This window comes from Bos javanicus, chromosome 29 (genome assembly GCF_032452875.1).
Source record: "Bos javanicus breed banteng chromosome 29, ARS-OSU_banteng_1.0, whole genome shotgun sequence".
NCBI classification, from domain to species: Eukaryota; Metazoa; Chordata; class Mammalia; order Artiodactyla; family Bovidae; genus Bos; species Bos javanicus.
The window spans coordinates 27,678,963-27,692,242 of NC_083896.1; the positions used below are offsets into that span (position 1 = coordinate 27,678,963).

General features: G+C 38.4%; 1 pseudogene; it reads left to right on the top strand.

Moving 5' to 3' along the window:
- Positions 1–5,533: 5,533 nt before the first annotated feature.
- LOC133240967 (putative olfactory receptor 8G3) lies at positions 5,534–8,542 on the top strand (annotated as a pseudogene).
- The last annotated feature ends 4,738 nt before the right edge of the window (positions 8,543–13,280 follow it).

The following is a 13,280-nucleotide window of genomic DNA, read 5'->3' on the forward strand; positions in this document are numbered from 1 at the left end:
CTTGGAAGATTGAACTTTTCTAAGAATTTGTCTATTTCTTCCAGGTTATCCATTTTATTCCCATATAGTTGTTCATAATAGTCTTTTATAATCATTTTTATTTCTGCATTGTCTATTGTAACCTCCCCTTTTTCATTTCCAATTTTCTTGAATTGATTGTTCTCTCCTTTTTTTTCTTGATGAGTCTCGCTAAATATTTGTCAATTTTGTTTATCTTCTCAAAGAACCAAATTATAGTTTTAGTAAGCTTTACTAATGTTTCTTTTATTTCTTTTTCATTTATTTCTGCTCTGATCTTTATGATTACTTTCCTTCTACTAATTTGGGGGTTTTGTTGTTCTTTTTCCAGTTGTTTTAGCTGTAAAATTAGATGGCCTATTCAATGTTTTTCTTGTTTCTTGAGGTAGGATTGTATTTCAATAAACTCCCCTCTTAGAACTGTTTTACTGCATAGGTTTTGAGGTGTAGTGTTTTTATTGTCATTTGTTTCTATAAATTTTTTGATTTCTCTTTTGATTACTTTAGTAACATATTGGTTATTTAGAAACATATTGTCTAATCTCCATGTGTTTGTGTTTTTTAATTTTAGTTTTGTTTTAAATTTTCTGTTTTGATGATCTGTCCATTGGTGTGAGTGAGCTGTTAAAGTCACCTGCCATTTTTGTGTTACTGTCAATCACTCCTTTTTATCTCTGTTAGTGTTTGTCTTATGTATTGAGGTGCTTCTGTGTTGGGTGCATAGATATTTATAATTGTTATGTCTTTCTCTTGTGTTAGTCACTTTATCATTATGTAGTATCCTGTCTTATCTCTTGTAATCTTTAAAGTCTATTTTGTCTGATATGAGGATTGCTACTCCAGTTTTCTTTTGCTTCCCATTTGCATGGAATATATTTTTCCACCCTCTCACTTTCAGTCTATATGTGTCTTTTGATCTGTGGTGGGTTTCTTGTAGACAGCATATGTGTTGGTCGTGTTTTTGTATCCATTCAACCAGTCTGTGTGTTTTGGTTGGAACATTTAATCCATTTACATTTAAAGTAATTGTTGAGAGATATATATATAGATATATATGGATATATATATTCCTATTGTCATTGTCTTAATTATTTGGTGTTGATTTTGTAGATCTTTTTGTTCTCTTGTATTTCTTGACTATTTAAGTTCCTTTAACATGTGTTGTAAAGCTGGTTTGGTAGTACTGAATTCTCCTAACTTGTGTTTGTCTGAAAACTTTTGATTTCTCCATCAGTTTTGAATGAGATCCTTGCTAGGTAGAGTAATCTTGGTTGTAGCTTTTTCCCTTTCAGTACTTTAAATACATCCTGACATTCCCTTCTGGCCTAAAGAGTTTCTGTGGAAATATCAGCTGTTAAACATATGGGGTTTCCTTTGTATGTTACTTGTTGCTTTTCCCTTGCAGCTTTTACTATTCTTTCTTTGTGTTTAGTCTTTGGTAGTTTCATTAGTATGTACCTTGGTGTGTTTTTCCTGGGTTTATCCTGTATGGGACTCTTTGTGTCTCTTGAATTGATTGACTATTTCCTTTCCCATCCTGGGAAAATTTTCAACTATATCTTCAAAAGTGTTTTCATACCCTTTGTTTTTCTCTTCTTCTTCTTGGACCCCTATAATTCCAATATTGCTGTGTTTGATATTGCCCCAGAGGTCTCTGAGATTATCCTAAGTTCTTTCCATTCTTTTTACTTTATTCTGCTCCTTGGAAATTATTGTCACCATTTTATCTTCCAGCTCACTGATTCCTTCTTCTGCTTCAGATATTCTGCTATTGATTCCTCTGAGAGTATTTTTAACCAGTAGTTACGTTGCTTGTCTCTGTACATTTATTCTTTTATTCTTCTACATCTTTGTTAATTGATTCTTGTATTTTCTCCATTCTGTTTTCAAGGTTTTTGATCATCTTTAGTATAATTATTCTGAATTCTTTTTCAGGTAGTTTGCCTATTTACTCTTCATTTATTTGAACTTCTGTGTCTAGTTTGTTCCTTCATTTGTGTGGTATTTCTCTGTCTTTTACTTTTTTTTTTTTTTTAACTTATTGCATTTTAGGTCTCCTTTTTCCCAGGCTTCAAATTTGAGTTTGTTCTTCCTTTTGGTTTCTGCCCTTCTAAATAACCACCTTCCAGTGGTTTATGTAAGCTTTGTATAGGGTGAGATTTGTGCTGACTTTCCTTTTTGTTTGTTTGTTTTTCCTCTGATGGGCAAGGCTGAATGAGGTGATAATCCTGTCTGTTGATTGTTGGGTTTGTATTTTTGTTTTGTTTTTTGTTTAAATGAGGAGTCCTCCACAGGGTGCTACTGGTGGCTTAGCGATGCTGGGTCTTGTATTCTAGAGGTTTCCTTAGTGTGAGTTCTCACTATTTGATACTTCCTAGCATTAGGTCTTTGGTAATCTAGGGTCTTGGAGTCAGTGCTCCCACTCCAAAGGCTCAGGGCTTTATCTCCAGTCAGGAATGAAGATTCCCCAAGTGCTTTGTTATGGCATTGCTGCTGCTAAGTCACTTTAGTCGTGTCTGACTCTGTGTGACCCCATAGACGGCAGCCCACCAGTCTCCTCCATACCTGGGATGGAGTATTATGTGAGATTAAAACAAATACCCAAAAGTGAGAAACCAAAGATCAATCCCAGGCAAATTGCAGTTACAAAATCAGGCAAATAATGATTAAATTAATAGAATATACACCCATAAGCAAAATCAAAATGGTCCAACTAAAGTACAGTAGATTTACATGGTGAACAAAGGAAATAAAAAGTTATAGCTACCAGTTAAGAGCAAATCTAACTAAAGCACAAATTGGGAAACAAAACTAAAACAAGGTGCCAAGTTGGGACTACAGCAATGAAAGGGAAACTAACAAATATGCTGAGAGGAAAGGAAAGAAAGAAAAGAAAGAATAGATATGCAAAATTAAATAGAAGTAGATAAGACAGATTTATATACATTAAAGATTAACTGCAAGAGGAAAAGAGCAGTAGGAAAAGCAAAGGAATAAATGTAGAAAAATAATAATAAGTTTTAAAAAATGAAAAATTAAGTTAAAAATAAAGAAAGGAAAAAAAAAAACAAAACTCCACAGAATTGCAAAAGTCCAATGTAGAGGCAGAGAATTGTAATAACAATAAAATATGTGGCTGAGAGAAAAAAAAAAAAAAAAAGCTCAAAAACATGATTAGATTTCATAGTGCCAATAAAATTGACAATTATGGGGCAGGGGTGGGGGAGAAAAAAGAAAAAAAATGCAAAAGAATCTAAAGAACAAGTAAAAAAAAACGTAAGAATAATAAATGTTTTCCTTGAGTCGCTTCTGTCAGAATCCTTTCTCTTGCTGGGAGTCACAGTCCACCTCAACTTCCTAGGTTGTTCTTCAACACTGTGCTGGTCTCTAGGTCTGCTGTGGGAGCAACTCAGAGTCTAATTTGGTCCTACTCCTATGTATTGTTGCCCCCAGTGTCCACAGCTATCAAAACTAATGTGTTTTCTTTTGTGGGAGCCCTCAATGTCCTTTTATATAGTCCATAGGCACAGAGTCTGCCTTGTTGAATGTGTGGATTTAATCTGCACCTTGTACAGCTGGTGGGAAGGTTTTGGGTCTTCTTCCTTAGCCACACTGCCCCTGGGTTTCAATTGTGGCTTTATTTCCACCTCTGCACGTGGGCTGTCCACTGGGCATTGCTCCCGAGGCTGCCCTGGAGAACTTGGGTCTACCCCAGTGAGGTTCAGGTGTGGAGGTGGTGCAGCTTCTTGGGCTTCAGGGGTTCTGGCAGTATCAGGTACTCAGGGGAGTTGGTGGCTAGGGCAGAAGGAAATATAGTGGTCTAGAAGGGCATGGAAACCAGTATTGGCCAATATGCTCCAGTATTCTTGCCTGGAGAACCTCCCCCACCCCCACAACAGAGAAGCCTGACAGGTCACAGTCCTCAGGGTCGCAGAGAGTTGGACATGACTGATGTGACCTCCATGCATAGACAAAAGACTTTTTTTTGCCTGTGGCAACTCTGCCCCAGTGAGGTTTGGGCATGAAGGTGGTACAGCTGCTTGGCTTGCAGGGACCGTGGTGGTGCCAAGTGTGCAGGGACATGGACAGTCTCTGATTCAGGAGTTATGGCCCTATGAGAGTCTTTTTTAAAGCCTCTGGTAGCTGGTGATCAGAAGGCCTCTTTGGCCAGTCTTTCTCTGTAGCTCTGCCCATTCAGGCACTTAGAGGCCTTCATTGCCTGGGTCCTTCTCTGTTGTTCAGCCTGTCAGGCACTTAAAGAAGCACCCTGGGTGGGGTCCTACTCTTGTAGTTCAGTGCCTCAGAGGTATAATGAGCCAGCCTCTCTATTTTTCACCTGTGGATGCTGGCCTGTGGGGATAGAGAGGCTATGGTGATGGCTTCACCCTCTACACATGACTCAGCAGTATGGCCTTGCTTCCATGGCTGCTTGGCTTTCCTCCACAGGCATTTCCCAGCATGATATCCTCCGTCATATCCCCTCGATCCATTTCTCCACAGTCAACAACAGCCTTTGCCCTGGGATATCTCCCCAGTCCCTAAACTCCAGCTCCCAGCTTCTTCACCTTCTAGGGGACCTGTGTCCCCATCTGGGGTATGTATGGCTACAACAAGGACTGTTTCCATTTAGGCTGCCACAGATCAGCTGTTTCACTCTCAGCCTTAAATGTTTCTCCTCTGACTCAGACAGTTGCCCCAATGTGGGATCAGACCCCTGCTTCAGTTCCCCCACCTGCAGAGGGCAGATCCAGTCCTACTAACACTTTTGTTTTTCTTCCTAGTTTCTTCGTCCTACCAAGTTTCGCATGATTCTACATGTTATTTACCACTGGTCAGGTACTCCTGTCTGCTCTCAGCTGGTGTTCTGCATGCACTCTGTCTGAAGTCATATTCCTGATGTATCTGTGGAGAGAGATGTACTCCACATCCACCTACTCCTCTGCCATCTTGTTCTCCCTATTACCAAGAACCAGGAACTGTGCTAAGAAACAAGTAGGCAGCATTTAATTTAGTTTTCAAACAAAGCAGACATTTAAGTTTTGTTTTTCAGAGAGCTGGAGAATAGAAGGGATTATCCCCAGGTCACACAGCAAGTAAGAAAATGAAAGTGAAGTCGTTCAGTCGTGTCGACTCTTTGCGACCCCATGGGCTGGGGTCTACCAGGCTCCTCCGTCCATGGGATTCTCCAGGCAAGAATACTGGAGTGGGTTGTCATTTCCTTGTCCAGCGGATCTTCCCAACCCAAGGATCGAATCCAGGTCTCCCGCATTGGAAGAAGAATCTTTTAACCTATGAGCCACCAGGGAAGCCCAGCAAGTTAAGAGGTTGAATTAAAATTTCAATTCACTACTGTCTAACTTAGTATCATAACCACTAAGAATTATGAAATCACGAAATTTGGGAACTGGAATAAATGTTAAAGGTAATTGAATACAACCGGGTGGTTGTATTTTTAAACAATATTTGCTAAGCAATTGACCATTCAAGCCGACCACAACATTTTGACTATAAGATCATGGTGTGTCTGGCGATTGGAACGTTAAACCTTTGCTGTGAAACCAAATATTCCTCCCTACTGTTTCAAGAAGTTAGTTTTACTTTAATCTCTTAAGACATACAAAGATATACCTCTAAAATAAGTCCATATGTTTAACAGTGCAATAACTGTCATGTGCCACGTGCAGTTTTACTCTGCTAAAAAATATCTTCAGTTATTTCCGCCATTCTAAAATGACCATATTTATAGATCATTTTTTCTGAAGTTGTCTAGTATTTCCCTATCACATAAAGTATTGTACTTCAAATTGAAGACACTAATCCAACTATTGCTTGAGCATTAAATAGGAACGTGAGTTTCCACTTTCTGTGATCTACTAATCTTCATAAATTTAAACTAAAAACACACTTGTCTTTTAAAAAATACACTAAATAGATAATGTAACTGCTGACTAATATTAATTAAAATTTCTATTTGTATTTTGCATGTGCTCTACTAATTCATATCCCCACCATCTTTGAATTCTATGGAGAACATATGGAAAATGCATAATTATTTTAAAAAGCACATCATAAGAGACATAGATGTATAGAACAGTCTTTTGGACTCTGTGAGAGAGGAGGGGGATGATTTGGGAGAATGGCATTAAAACATGTGTAATATCATATAAGAAATGAATCGCCAGTCCAGGTTCGATGCAGGATACAGGAAGCTTGGGGCTGGTGCACTGGAATGACCCAGAGGGATGGTATGGAGAGGGAGGGAGGAGGGGGGTTCAGGATGGGGAACACGTGTACACCCGTGGCGGATGCATGTTGATGTATGGCAAAACCAATACAATATTGTAAAGTAAAATAATAATAATAAATAAATAAACACATCATAAATGACCTTTAGTTTGTCTTCAAAAACCATTATTATATTTTAGAAATATGAAAAATTATTTGACTTCCAGTACTTCAACCATGAAGCTCAAATTGCCTATACCATTCTTAATGCACTGCTCCCAGGGTCACAGGGGTAGAATATATGACTTAAATATATGCCATCCCATTATGTTCCCTTAGAGTACTCAAATTAGAAATAGGAGTAGGGTTTTCCTGGGACTTGGAAAATCTGTTGAGATATAAATATGATGCCTGCTAAGCAGTTGTGTTTCTAAACTACTGGGTCATGATCCAGGCTGGAAGAAGGTGAGCACTAAAGCAGCAGATCTCAGATGGAATAAAGCAGATAGTTGCCCAGTCCTTCTGAAATTCTAGGGCTTCCCTGATAGCTCAGTTGGTAAAGAATCTGCCCGCGATGCAGGAGACCTGGGTTCAATCCCTGGATTGGGAAGATCTCCTGGAGAAGGGACAGGCCACCCACTCCAGTATTCTGGCCTGAAGAGCTCCATGGACTGTATTGTCTATGGGTCACAATGAGTTGGACATGACTGAGTGACTTTTACTTTCACTTTTCTGAAATTCTGAGTGGATTTTCTGTAAGAAATATCTCAGACTAATACAACTACTTTTCACAGCCTTATGTAATCTTTGTTTACAATTTATAGAAAGTATACCCTACTACCATTTATTCTGAGTGAAGTGAAAATACTGGCCATTTGACATGCATTATATTAATTTAGGCACATAGGATATGAAAGGAAAAGAAAAAGTCCTCAGAAATAAGAGTAGTTACATTTGCTATGAATGACTTTACTTTTTTAATTTTATTTACTTATTTATTTATTTTTTTAATTTAATTTTATTTTTTAACTTTACAATATTGTATTGGTTTTGCCTTATATCAAAATGAATCTGCCACAGGTATACATGTGAATGACTTTAAAAATTCAGAATTGGTATCTTCTTTTAAAATGTTATTTGATATCTTAATTATAATTTTCTTGAAGTCTATAATTTCTATTCTGGTGCAACCAGAATAATTGTTTTTCAAGAGATCCCCACATTATGAACTTCTTCTGATGAGGGATAAATTAATGATCTCCCCATAATTACTCTTCCTCACACATAAACATGTACATACACACACAGAGGAACACAAAAGTACTCTCATCTACTCTTTTTATGCCTAGAACCTTGGATAGGATAATGGACCCAGAAGTCACTCTTCAGTGACTGAGTTCATCCTCTCTGAAGTCAAAGAATAGCCACAACTCCAGCTGTCACTTTTCCTCCTCTTCCTAGGAATCTATGTGGTCATGGTGGTGGAGAACCTGGACGTGATCACACTGATAGGGCTCAGTTCTCACCTGCACACCCCCATGTACTATTTCCTCAGCAATTTGTCCTTTATTGACTTCTGTCAGCCCACTGTCATTACCCCCAAAATGCTGGTGAACTTTATGACAAAGCAGAACATCATTTCTTACTCTGAATGCATTATTCAGCTCTACTTCTTTTGCACTTTAGCTATTTCAGAGTGTCACATGTTGGCTGCAATAGCATATGACCGCTATGTTGCCATCTGCAATCCCTTGCTTTAAAATGTTATCATGTCTTACCACATCTGCCTCTGCCTCACAGTGGGAGTTTATATTTTGGTCATCATTGGATCCACAATCCATAAAGGATTTGTGTTGAGACTCCTTTTCTGTGAGAACAATGTGGTTAACCATTATTTCTGTTATCTCTTTCCACTCTTGGAGCTATCCTGTTCTAGCGTCTATGTCAATGAATTGTTGGTTCTAGTCTTGAGTGCATTTAACACCCTGACTCCTGACTTAACCATCCTTACATGCTACCTCTTCGTCCTCTCCAGCATCCTCCAAATCACTCCCCTGAGGGCAGGTCCAAAGCCTTCAGCACCTGCAGCTCTCACATCTTAGCTGTTGCTGTTTTCTTTGGATCTGCAGCATTCATATACCTGAAGCCATCATCTGTGAGTTCCATGGATCAAGGAAAAGTGTCCTCTGTGTTTTATACCTGCATTGTTCCCATGCTGAATCCTCTGATTTACAGTCTGTGGAATAAGGATGTCAAATTTGTCCTGAAGAAAATTCTGGAAACAGGAAAATGTATATGAATAGAATCAATAGTATGATGTCATAGAAGTCATTTGGTTTGCTGAGCTATGCAGTGTGTTAGATATATTGTTCAAATTTTTGGAAATTTACTGATACTTCTCTATATAACTCATCTCCAAAATTCTCCTGGCTACTTCTTTGAACATACATTTCAATGATTATATAAGGAAAAATACAATAATAGAATTTTTTAAAAATCTTGAATATTAAAGGAGCTTACTTTTATTTTTTAATAATAATATATCTAGGAAGAACAACAATGCTTATGATGATTAGGGTGAAAGTCACAGTAATGCATATTATCAAGATTTATGAAATATAAAGCACTATGCCCAGTACTTTAAATGGATATCTTTATTTACTATATTCCTTCAGAACAAATTCTAGTATTATTTTCCTTTGAAAAGAAGAAATGGAAGGTTATTTAATTTGTGTTTTTGCCATGGTCCCAAACATAATAAATGATAGAGAAAACATAATAAGTGATACTTTTGCACAAGAAGATCATGAATAGGTCCAATGCCTCCCTGAGAATTCCCTTCTATATGTCAAGCATCATCACTTTCCTATAAGACTGTGTTTCTTTTCTCTAGATATCTTCTATGCTATTTTCACTTTTATTTCCTTTGATAAAATGAAAATAATCAAAATCTTTCAAACAGTATTGGTCAAAGCAACAATTGCAAGGATGGAGATTTATTGCAGGGTTTCACAGTAGACAGTCATTAAAGAGATTCAAATTATAATTGAAATGTAAATATTTATAAAAGCAGCCCAGACAACATTGTCTTATCTTTATACCAATAACACTATAACTATTTATGAAGCAGCTGTTCATAAAAGAAAAAAATCCTGCTGAATTATATCACTTTAATGTTGTTAATGCTCTTCTGTTCCATACTTTATTGAATTGTGTATTCATGTTCAGTTCAGTCCCTCAGTTGTGTCTGACTCTTTGCAACCCCATGGACTGCAGCACACCAGGCTTCCCTGTCCATCACCAACTCCTGGAGCTTGCTCAAACTCATGTCCATTGAGTCGGTGATGCCATCCAACCATCTCATCCTCTGTCGTCCCTTTCTCCTGCTGCCTTCAATCTTACCCAGCATCAGAGTCTATTCCAAGGAGTCAGCTCTTTGCATCAGGTGTCCAAAGTATTCGTGCTTCAGTTTCAGCATCATTCCTTCCAATGAATATCCAACAATGATTTCCTTTAGGATTGACTGGTTTGATCCCCTTGCAGTCCAAGGGACTCTCAAGAGTCTTCTCCAACACCAAAGTTCAAAAGCTTCAATTCTTCAGCGCTCAGCTTTCTTTATACTCCAACTCTCACACCCATACATGACTACTGGAAAAAACATAGTTTGACAATGTTGGCAAAGTAATATCTCTACTTTTTAATATGCTTTCTAGGTTGGTCATAGCTTTTCTTTCAAGGAGCAAGCATCTTTTAATTTCATGGTTGCAGTCACCATCTTCAGTGATTTTGGAGCCCAAGAAAATAAAGTCTGTCTGTTTCTATTGTTTCCCTATCTATTTTCCATGAAATGATGGGTCCAGATGCCATGGTCTTAGTGTTTTCAATGTTGAGTTTTAAACCAGCTTTACTTTCATCAAGAGGCTCTTTAGTTCCTCTTCACTTTCTGGCATAAACGTGGTGTTATCTGCATTTCTTTGGTTATTGATATTTCTCTTGGCAATCTTGATTCCAGCTTGTGCTTCATCCAGCTTAGCATTTTGCATCATGTACTCTGCACATAAGTTAAATAAGCAGGGTGACGATATACAGCCTTGATATATGTTAATGCTCTTTTGTGCCATAATTTATACAGTTGCCATTTCATGTTATGTTCTCTTTAAAACATCTCTTCTTTTCCCTCATACTATTGCTTTTTGATTGTGGTTCTTAAACATCTTATAATTATAAATTCTCATATTATTATAAATGCTCAGTTGTTTTCTGTCTTTTCCTAATTCAAACCATCCTATTCATTATTGCCATATCAATGTCCTTTAAATAGCATGCTGTCTATTCACCTAATATAACAAGTTGCAGTGTTTACTTATAGTATACAAATATTGGACAAATATATAATATAACTTTGTTGCTTTTTACTCACTAAATTCTATCCAACTCTTTCCAACCCCATGGATTGTAGCCTGCCAGGCTTTTCTGTCCATGGGATTTCCCAAGTAGGAATACTGGAGTGGGTTTCTATTTCCTTCTCTAAGGATCTTCCCAAAAGATCATCCCAATGCAGTGGAAGATGCATGACTCCTGCATTTGCAAGTGGATTCTTTACTGCTGAGCCACAGGGGAACCACATAATATAACTTTACCTCCTTGTATTTCATTAAACATTAATTCAATAGCAGATAATCATTTTCAAAGAACATTCATATTTATCATTTGACTTAATTTACATCAGTCTTATTTGCTCAGTCGTGTCCAACTCTTTGCAGCCCAATGGACTGTAGCCCACCAGGCTCCTCTCCTGATGGAATTTTCCAGGTGAGAATAGTGTGGTGGAGTGCCATTTCCTACTTCAGAGGATCTTCCCAAACCCACATCTCTATCTCCTGCATTGTCAGGGGGATGCTTTACCCCTAGAGCCACCTGGGAAGCCTGGGGTATAAAGGAAGGGAGATGGTTACAATCACAACTCCTGTCATAGGAAACATTTCTAGTCCAGTGCTTTTCCCAACAAGCACAAATGGATTAACAGAGGACAGATAATAAGAGTTCTGATGGAAAATCCTTGAATTACTAGGGCTTAGGCTCCTAAGTAAAACATAGGTAAGTGACAGGAAATGGTCTCATTAGACCACTAGACCACTAGACAAGAAAAGCCTATGTAGATCCAGAAAAAAACAGATCATACTTCACATGAAGTGATCATTCTACCAGACTAGAAAAGCAGCGGCAGCAGCAAAGTAGACAGCAGACAGTTCATGAATCACGTGTGGATCGCTACGAGATGTCAATTTTTATTTATTTACTTTTTTTGTGTGTGTGAAGGGAGCTGCTAATTCTTTTTTAATAGGGAAGTGACACAGTTTTAAATGTTAATAATATCACACATGCCAAAGAATGCTCTAACTACCAAATAACTGGACTTGTCCAACACGCTAGTAAAGTAATGCTCAAAATTCTCCAAGCCAGGCTTCAACAGTACGTCAACCATGAACTTCCAGATGTTCAAGTTGGATTTAGAAAAGTCATAGGAACCAGAGATCAAACTGATAAATATCTGTTGGATTATTGAAAAAGCAAGGGAGTTCCAGAAAAACATCTATTTCTCCTTTCTTGACTATGCCAAAGCCTTTGACTGTGTGGATCACAATAAACTGTGGAAAATTCTGAAAGAGATGGGAATACCAGACCACCTGACCTGCCTCTTGACAAACCTATATGCAGGTCAGGAAGCAACAGTGAGAACTGGACATGGAACAACAGACTGGTTCCAAATAGGAGGAGTACATCAAGGCTGTATATTGTCAGCCTGCTTATTTCACTTATATGCAGAGTACATCATGAGAAATGCTGGGATGAATGAAGCACAAGTTGGAAACAAGTTTGCTGGGGGAAATATCAATAACCTCAGATATGCAGAAGACACCATCCTTATGGCAGAAAGCGAAGAACTAAAGAGCCTCTTGATGAAAGTAAAAGAGGAGAGTGAAAAGGTTGGCTTAATGCTCAACAATCAGAAAACTAAGATCATGGCCTCTGGTCCTATCACTGCATGGCAAATAGATGGGGAAACAGTGACAGACTTTACTTTTGGGGGCTCGAAAGTCACTGCAGATGGTGACTGCAGCCATGACATTAAAAGTCTCTTGCTCTATGGAAGAAAAGCTGTGACCAACCTAGACAGCATACTAAAAAGCAGAGACATTACTTTGCCAACAAATGTCTGTCTAGTCAAAGCTATGGTTTTTCCATAGTCATGTATGGATGTGAGAGTTGGGCTATAAAGAAAGCTGAGGGCCAAAGAATTGATGCTTTGGAACTGTGGTGTTGGAGAAGACTCTTGCGAGTCCCTTGGACTGCAAGGAGATCCAATCAGTCCATCATAAAGGAAATCAGACCTGAATATTCATTGGAAGGACTATTGCTGAAGCTGAAATTCCAATACTTTGGCCACCTGATGTGAAGAAGTGACTCATTGGAAAAGACTCTGATGCTGGTAAAGATTGAATTCAGAAGAAGGGAATGACAGAGTATGAGATTTTTGAATCGCATCACCAAGTCGATGGACATGATTTTGAGTAAGATGCTGGAGTTGGTTTTGGACAGGGAAAACTGGCCTGCCCCTATCCATGGGGTCACAAAGAGTTAGACATGACTGAGCAACAGAACAGAGTTGAACTGCACTCAACCATTGTTGCTATGATCTTCTTCCCCTCCTCAAGCTCTCCTGATCTAGCACCTATCTCAATGAATTACTGGTTCTATGTTTTGCTGTACTTAACATCTTTGTCTCCATCCTGATCATTTTCAGCTCCTACATCTTCATCAGTTCCAGCAGCATCCACATTCATTCCACGGAGGCAGATCCAAAGACTTGAGCACAGGCAGCTTCCACATCTCAGATGTTGCTGTTTTCTATGTGTCTACAGCATTCATGTGCCTGAAACCATCACCTGTGAGATCCATGGACCAAGGAAAAATGTCCTCTGTGTTTTATACTATTGTTTTGCCCATGCTGAATCCCCTGATCAACAGCTCAGGTA